The 6,359-nt window shown below is 40.2% G+C and overlaps 1 long non-coding RNA gene across 2 annotated transcripts; it reads right to left on the bottom strand.

The window, feature by feature from the left end:
- Positions 1-2,205: 2,205 nt before the first annotated feature.
- Positions 2,206-6,003, bottom strand: LOC120441248. 2 transcript variants are annotated; one of them, XR_005613916.1, is made up of 2 exons: positions 5,834-6,003; positions 2,206-3,180 (listed from the first exon to the last, which is right to left on the bottom strand). It is a non-coding gene; the product is annotated as an uncharacterized LOC120441248 (long non-coding RNA). The 2 variants fall into 2 exon arrangements; XR_005613915.1 differs by having other exon boundaries at positions 2,206-4,361.
- Between the last annotated feature and the right edge of the window lie 356 nt (positions 6,004-6,359).

Here is a 6,359-nt window from a genome sequence, read left to right on the forward strand (position 1 = left end):
CAGCAGAAACCCAAGAAAGTGGAGGAAGGCGAGGAACCATCATGGAAGTACAGGCCCCTCCACGGTATGTACCACCGGCAGATAGAGGAGGTGGCTGATATCCAGAAATCCTACCAGTGGCTGGACAAAGCTGGACTGAAAGACAGCACAGAGGCACTAATGATGGCAGCACAAGAACAAGCTCTGAGTACAAGATCCATAGAGGCTGGGGTCTATCACACCAGGCAAGACCCCAGGTGCAGGCTGTGTAAAGATGCCCCTGAGACAATCCAGCACATAACAGCAGGGTGCAAGATGCTAGCAGGCAAGACATACATGGAACGCCATAACCAAGTGGCCGGCATAGTGTACAGGAACATCTGTGCCGAGTATAACCTGGAAGTCCCAAGGTCGAAATGGGAGATGCCCCCAAGGGTGGTGGAGAATGACCGAGCTAAGATCCTGTGGGACTTCCAGATACAGACGGACAAAATGGTGGTGGCTAACCAACCGGACATAGTGGTGGTAGACAAACATGAGAAGACGGCTGTAGTGATCGATGTAGCGGTTCTGAATGACAGCAACATCAGAAAGAAGAACACGAGAAGCTCGAGAAATACCAAGGGCTCAGAGAAGAGGTTGAGAAGATGTGGAGGGTGAAGGTGACAGTGGTCCCCGTGGTAATCGGAGCACTAGGTGCAGTGACTCCCAAGCTAGGCGAGTGGCTCCAGCAGATCCCGGGAACAACAGCGGAGATCTCTGTCCAGAAGAGCACAGTCCTGGGAACAGCTAAGATACTGCGCAGGACCCTCAAGCTCCCAGGCCTCTGGTAGAGGACCCGAGCTTGAAGGATTGACCGCCCACAGGGGCAAATGGGGAATTTTTATATATATATATATATATATATGTGTGTGTGTGTGTGTGTGTAATATGAGACTTCCAGTTTAATTTATCATCTATAATCACACCAAGAAACTTATGTTTATGAAACTTAAGTACTCTTTCAATTTCCACACCATCTATATGAATCTGCACTTGTGCATTTCTAAGGGAATTCCCAAATAAGATAAATTTAGTTTTACTTAGATTTAGGGATTGTTTGTTCCTGTTAAATCATTTTTTAATTTTGCACATTTCTGAAGTAATTGTATCCAGCAGCTCCTTTAGATAGACACAGCTACTCCCCCTCCACTTTTGTTCCTTCTATTTACAAAATTCACATCATATACCTCCAGTCCAAAGTCCAGTATCCAGTACACCAGAAAGTGACCAGAAACAGGTTGCTCCTGACATGGGCGTCACTTATGGCTGCTGTAATGGCATTTGAGTTTCTGATGAGATCACGAATGAGGCGTTTTCATAGTGAGACACGAAACGAATGCTGAATGAAATCACTTGAAATGTTTCTGCTGAGCTATTTAACAAGTCAGCAGCGCCGCTGTGTGGCCAAATGAGCGTACTGCATCAGAAATCAAACGAGAAGCTGAAAATGAGAGATGTGGATAGTTTTACATTGTTTCTCATGCAGGACGCTTCGCAGAGCATCACGCACACAGAGAGACAAACGTCTTTTTAAATAAATGATATTAAAAGGCTGAATGATGTTAATCAATGATGTAAGCAAGTAAAAATACTCCATTACTGTACTCATAGTTACAGTATTCGAGTATTCTCCTGAGAGCTTTGTTTTTACACCAAACATCTGAAGTCAAACGTCTCCACTTTCTCCCCCCTCACATTTTCAAAATGAGCTTCTTACTTTAGGTTTAACACATTTGATATGAATCATTTATTTTGTGGCCACACACCGTCCTGTATTCAAAATGATTTCAGCATAAAACAATCCTGCTGGTGAATCATCAACAGTGCTTATCACGCATGACTGATGTAGTAGAACAGAATTAGTAGAATTCATGCATCATTTAATGTATCAAATGAAGGATATGTTTGGAGAAAGAGTTTCTAACAGTGTCTTTTTGTTCCTTACAGTAGTTAACCGTGTAACTTTAAGGTCTCAAACTTTAAACTTCCAAACCACCAGATTTTTTTTAGCATTAAACAAAATACTGTTTTTAAATATTAGCTTTTATTTCTTCATATAAAATGAAACAGAAGTTTTTCAGGTATCTTGGAGGCATTTGTGATGAGATGAAAAGATGTGGAAATCTGTTCAGCATGGCTTATTTCTGTGTGTCCTCAAGTGGCAGACCCAAAACACCATCCACATTTTAGGATTAGGATTTCACTTTATTGTCATTACACATGTATAAATACAGATAAGGGTAGTATAAATGGTAGAATAATTGGGCTGTTTATATCACCAGCTGCAGTGCCTTGCGGTCAGCAGCAGATCAATTCCCATGACAAAGTGGTCAGGATTCTACAGAGCATCCTGGTATTACCTCACCCTGTGAGGATTTTAATATGTCAGATTATATTCTTTTTTTTTTATACATTTGTCAACAAAACACAAGTTTCCTCTGAAATCACAGAAAACATACCTGCCAGAATCTTTTGGTTGTTCCATATCCACCTGCACAGGAAACACCGGCAGGAAGACCAGGCCAGTGTTTCTTACAGACCTTTGGTTCAATGACAGACACGTCCACCACCATCGGCTCATCAACAGGTTCGCCATCAGTTTCAGTTATTCCCCATCCAGCCATAGAATAGTAACACATATAGTAACATATTTTAATGTAAAAACTCTGTAAAAACTTTTTGTATTCTTCATGGATTTCATTTTCTCTCAATCTTTACTTTGGGATGATCAGTGTGTGCGGTCACTGTGTGAGTAATCATTGAGAGGGAATTAAAAATGTCAACAATTTTAAACTGATGTCTTTATTTCTCATTACGCAATCGTTACAAGCAGGTTAATGTCAGCAGTGCTGTAACCAACGGCTGTGAGAGGTCAAAGGTCATTTTTATTTGATGCTATTGCACTTAATTGTGTTTTATTTTCCCTCGAAATAACATCTGCCTTATCAATAACTTAGAGTGACTTGATCAATAAACACAAGTTTGAAAAAGCTTGTTTTTGGATGAACTTCATGAACAAGAAATCTAACTCACAACCGGTCACAACCGTGATGAGGAATTCTCCACAGACATGTTGACCCTTGTTATTCTGCACCGATCCCATGTAGGGTATCGAGTTCTCTGGAGCTTTTGTTCCATGAATAATTCCTGTTGCAAACTCTGGTAAATAAAAAAAAAAAGAAGATGATAAAGTTAGTGTGCCGTTTACAGCCGTAAGATAAATCAGGTATGTCTTTGATGTCTCACTGATGCCTTGTAGACATGGTAGAAAACAAAGAAGAAACTTGTGAAGACAGTGCATGGTGCCAGCAGGAAACTCAAACTGTCCTTTACTCAGTAGAAAGACTTTTATACATCACGCGTCTTAGTTTGAAGGCTGGTCTATCGGTCTATCGAGTTGGATTTTAAATGCAGGGACTGTGACTGAAAGAGGGAGAGAATTAATGTACAGCCCCAGTCAAAAGTTTAAGACCACTTGAAAAATGACCAAAAAATAATATTTTGCATGGTTGGATCTTAACAAAGTTCCAAGTTGAGCTTCAACATGCGACAAGAAGTGGGAGTGAGACAAAGCACTTTTTGAGCTTGCAATTTATGGAAAACAACGCTTAGACTGAACCAGGCTGACAACAGACTGAAAAGTCCTCTTTCCCCAAAATTATTATTTTTTAACAGTTTTGTGAATCAGTTTTATTTACTTGAGCATCATGAACATTTCTGTTTAATAAACAGTCAGAAAGTTAGCATCCAGTCTACATTTGCATGAAAAGGTGTCATTTTGAACACCAGTTTATTTTTGGGGGGTGATTTAAATTTGTCACATCTGTAAATATGAAGGCAGGGAGCTTATTTACAAAAACCAGCTTGTATCAAACAACAGGCTGAGGGTTTGAGGGGGTTACTACTAGCACGTAGAGGCCTCCTCTGTGCTATGATAAGCCAGCCAAACACTGGCTGTAGCTTCAGATGTCCTGCACAAACATGAGAGGCAGCAGTGCTCTTATAACACTCAGCAAGAAGGTGAAGATCAAAACTCAAAAAACTATTTTTGAGTTTATTGCTTTATGTCCCTCCTTTCAACTTTTTGTCCCTTGCATCGTATCCTTTCTAGGTTTTGAATGACGTTTGAGTTTTGTATTCTTCATGTATGAGTGTAGTTTTACTGTGGTTAAAGACCCATCTAAGAATGGGCACAGTAAGCAACCCTAGGCTACATATGTGCTTCTAGAAAGTGCTGCAAGAACAAACCTGAAATGCCTGAAATAAGTTTGCATTTTGCACTTACTGGTCCCTTTTCTCTCAAATCCTGTGGGTTATATTTTCTGAACAGGTCACAAGTTCTGTGGGTAAGTTACAAGTTACATTTTTGAGAGGTGGAAACAAAGCAAGTAAAAAGTAGACATAAAGCGAAAAATAGAGCAATCTACTAACAGTATTTACTACATGAAAACTCTATAAATACCATTCTGGGTATTTCACACATAATATTGCACATTTTGACATTTAGAATATTTTACCTAATATTGCACCTGTTTCTCAAATCAGTTTCAGTAAGCATATTGTACATTAAACAGACAGTGATTTATCCCATTGTACATTCGAAGTGAGGTGAGGTAGTGTTGTGTGTTATTTTACGTGTCCAGTGTTTTATTTTGCCATCAGTCTGACAGTGGCGGGGAAGAAGCTGTTGAAAAACCTTGTTCTGTGTGTAATGTTCCGGTCCGCTCTGTTGTGTCTCACATTGTATAGTTTTTGTGTCTCAGCAGAGAGTGAGCTGGATGGTGAGTCCCAGATAATTTGCTCTGCTCTTTTTCGGCAGCATTGTGTGTACAGAGTTCATGGAAGGAAGTTTTGTCCCTATGATCTCTCTGCAGTCTTTATGACTCTTTGCAGAGCCTTCCTCTCTACCTGTGTGTTGTTCCCATACCAGACAGTGATGCCTGCAGTGAGGATCAGTCCTCTGCAAAAAATAAGTAAATAAAAATCATGGGGTCCTCCTCTGACAGCGTGTTGTGCCTCAGGTAGAATTGGCCCTATATAACAGTAATATTAGTTCTGCATTTCTTTTCATGAGTGGAGCTGGACACAAAGAGCAGAGCGAACACGCGTGATTAGTGTCATGCTCTTGTTCTTTTGCATGTTCACCTTATAACTGTGTGAGGTCTCTCTGCATACTCAGACTTCCTCCCACAGTCCAAAAACTTAATTAGTGATAATAAACTGGTCAAAGGTGTGAATGGTTTTCTCTGCTGATCTGGGAATCTGAGCAGAGCTCACCCTATGACAGCTGGCTCCAACACAACCCCAAATTGGACAATGAGTCGGAAATTAGATGGATCCACTAATATAAGACTAAAAGCTTAAGCTTTTGCCCCAAAGGTAAATGTAAATATAACAATACAGTCTAGTTCTTGTATATTCTTAAAAGAAAACCAAACAATATACTCTAAAGTATAAGACTAAAGTATTTGCTATATTAGAAGTGTAGAGTTTGCTACTCCCTTCACAGAAATGTGCAAACCAGACTGAATCATTACAAAAGTTGGAGAACTGAGTGCACAACTGAGGAAGGGTACAAAGGTCATTCAGTGTCAGCTCATCAAATGTCTCCCACCTGACCATTTGAGATTTTCTTGAAAAGTGACACTACAGCTAGATAAAAAGAGTTGTTCCTTTCATATTAAAGCTTTAATGTCTATTAAACATGTAAGGACCTTCCCCTTCACTCTGTACCTAACAGCCTCCACGCTAGCGTTAGCATCTCTGTGCTTGTGCTGCTAGATTTTCGGTCCTTTCCGGTCTTCATACTCACAGCTACGGTGTTGACAGGAGCCGCCAGCTCCTGTGGAGTCATGTCGCTAAACTGTCCTCCCAGGACCTCCATGGTGTAAAGTGGCGTAAACCTCCATGGTTTACTCCACTGCTAACACACAAAAACCTGTACCAACCGTCAGTGTTGAAATCTTGCAAGCGTGACTCCTTTGTGTTGCACTCTAAAACGTCCGTACGACCGGAACCAAGAAAAGCGTTCCGATTCTGTAACTCACAAGGACTGTATCGTTCTACTTTTTAAAAATTACGTCATATAATATTGTATTGTGACGCACAGTTACTCACAATTGCGTCACAAAAAAGTAACTGCGATGCAAAAATCAGTACAATGAGACTTTAGAATGTTTCCTTTCTTACTTGTTGGAGTTATTTATTTAATCTAAGTTCATATTCTCTCGCTCTCTCGTGTTTTCTTTAATGAACTATTGTGATAAAATTTTAAGAAGAATGAATGGCATGTGGTTCATTAGACTTAAGTCAGATGTCCTGCTCTAGAAGTGACATCT

This window comes from Oreochromis aureus, linkage group 7 (assembly GCF_013358895.1).
Source record: "Oreochromis aureus strain Israel breed Guangdong linkage group 7, ZZ_aureus, whole genome shotgun sequence".
Taxonomy (NCBI): domain Eukaryota; kingdom Metazoa; phylum Chordata; class Actinopteri; order Cichliformes; family Cichlidae; genus Oreochromis; species Oreochromis aureus.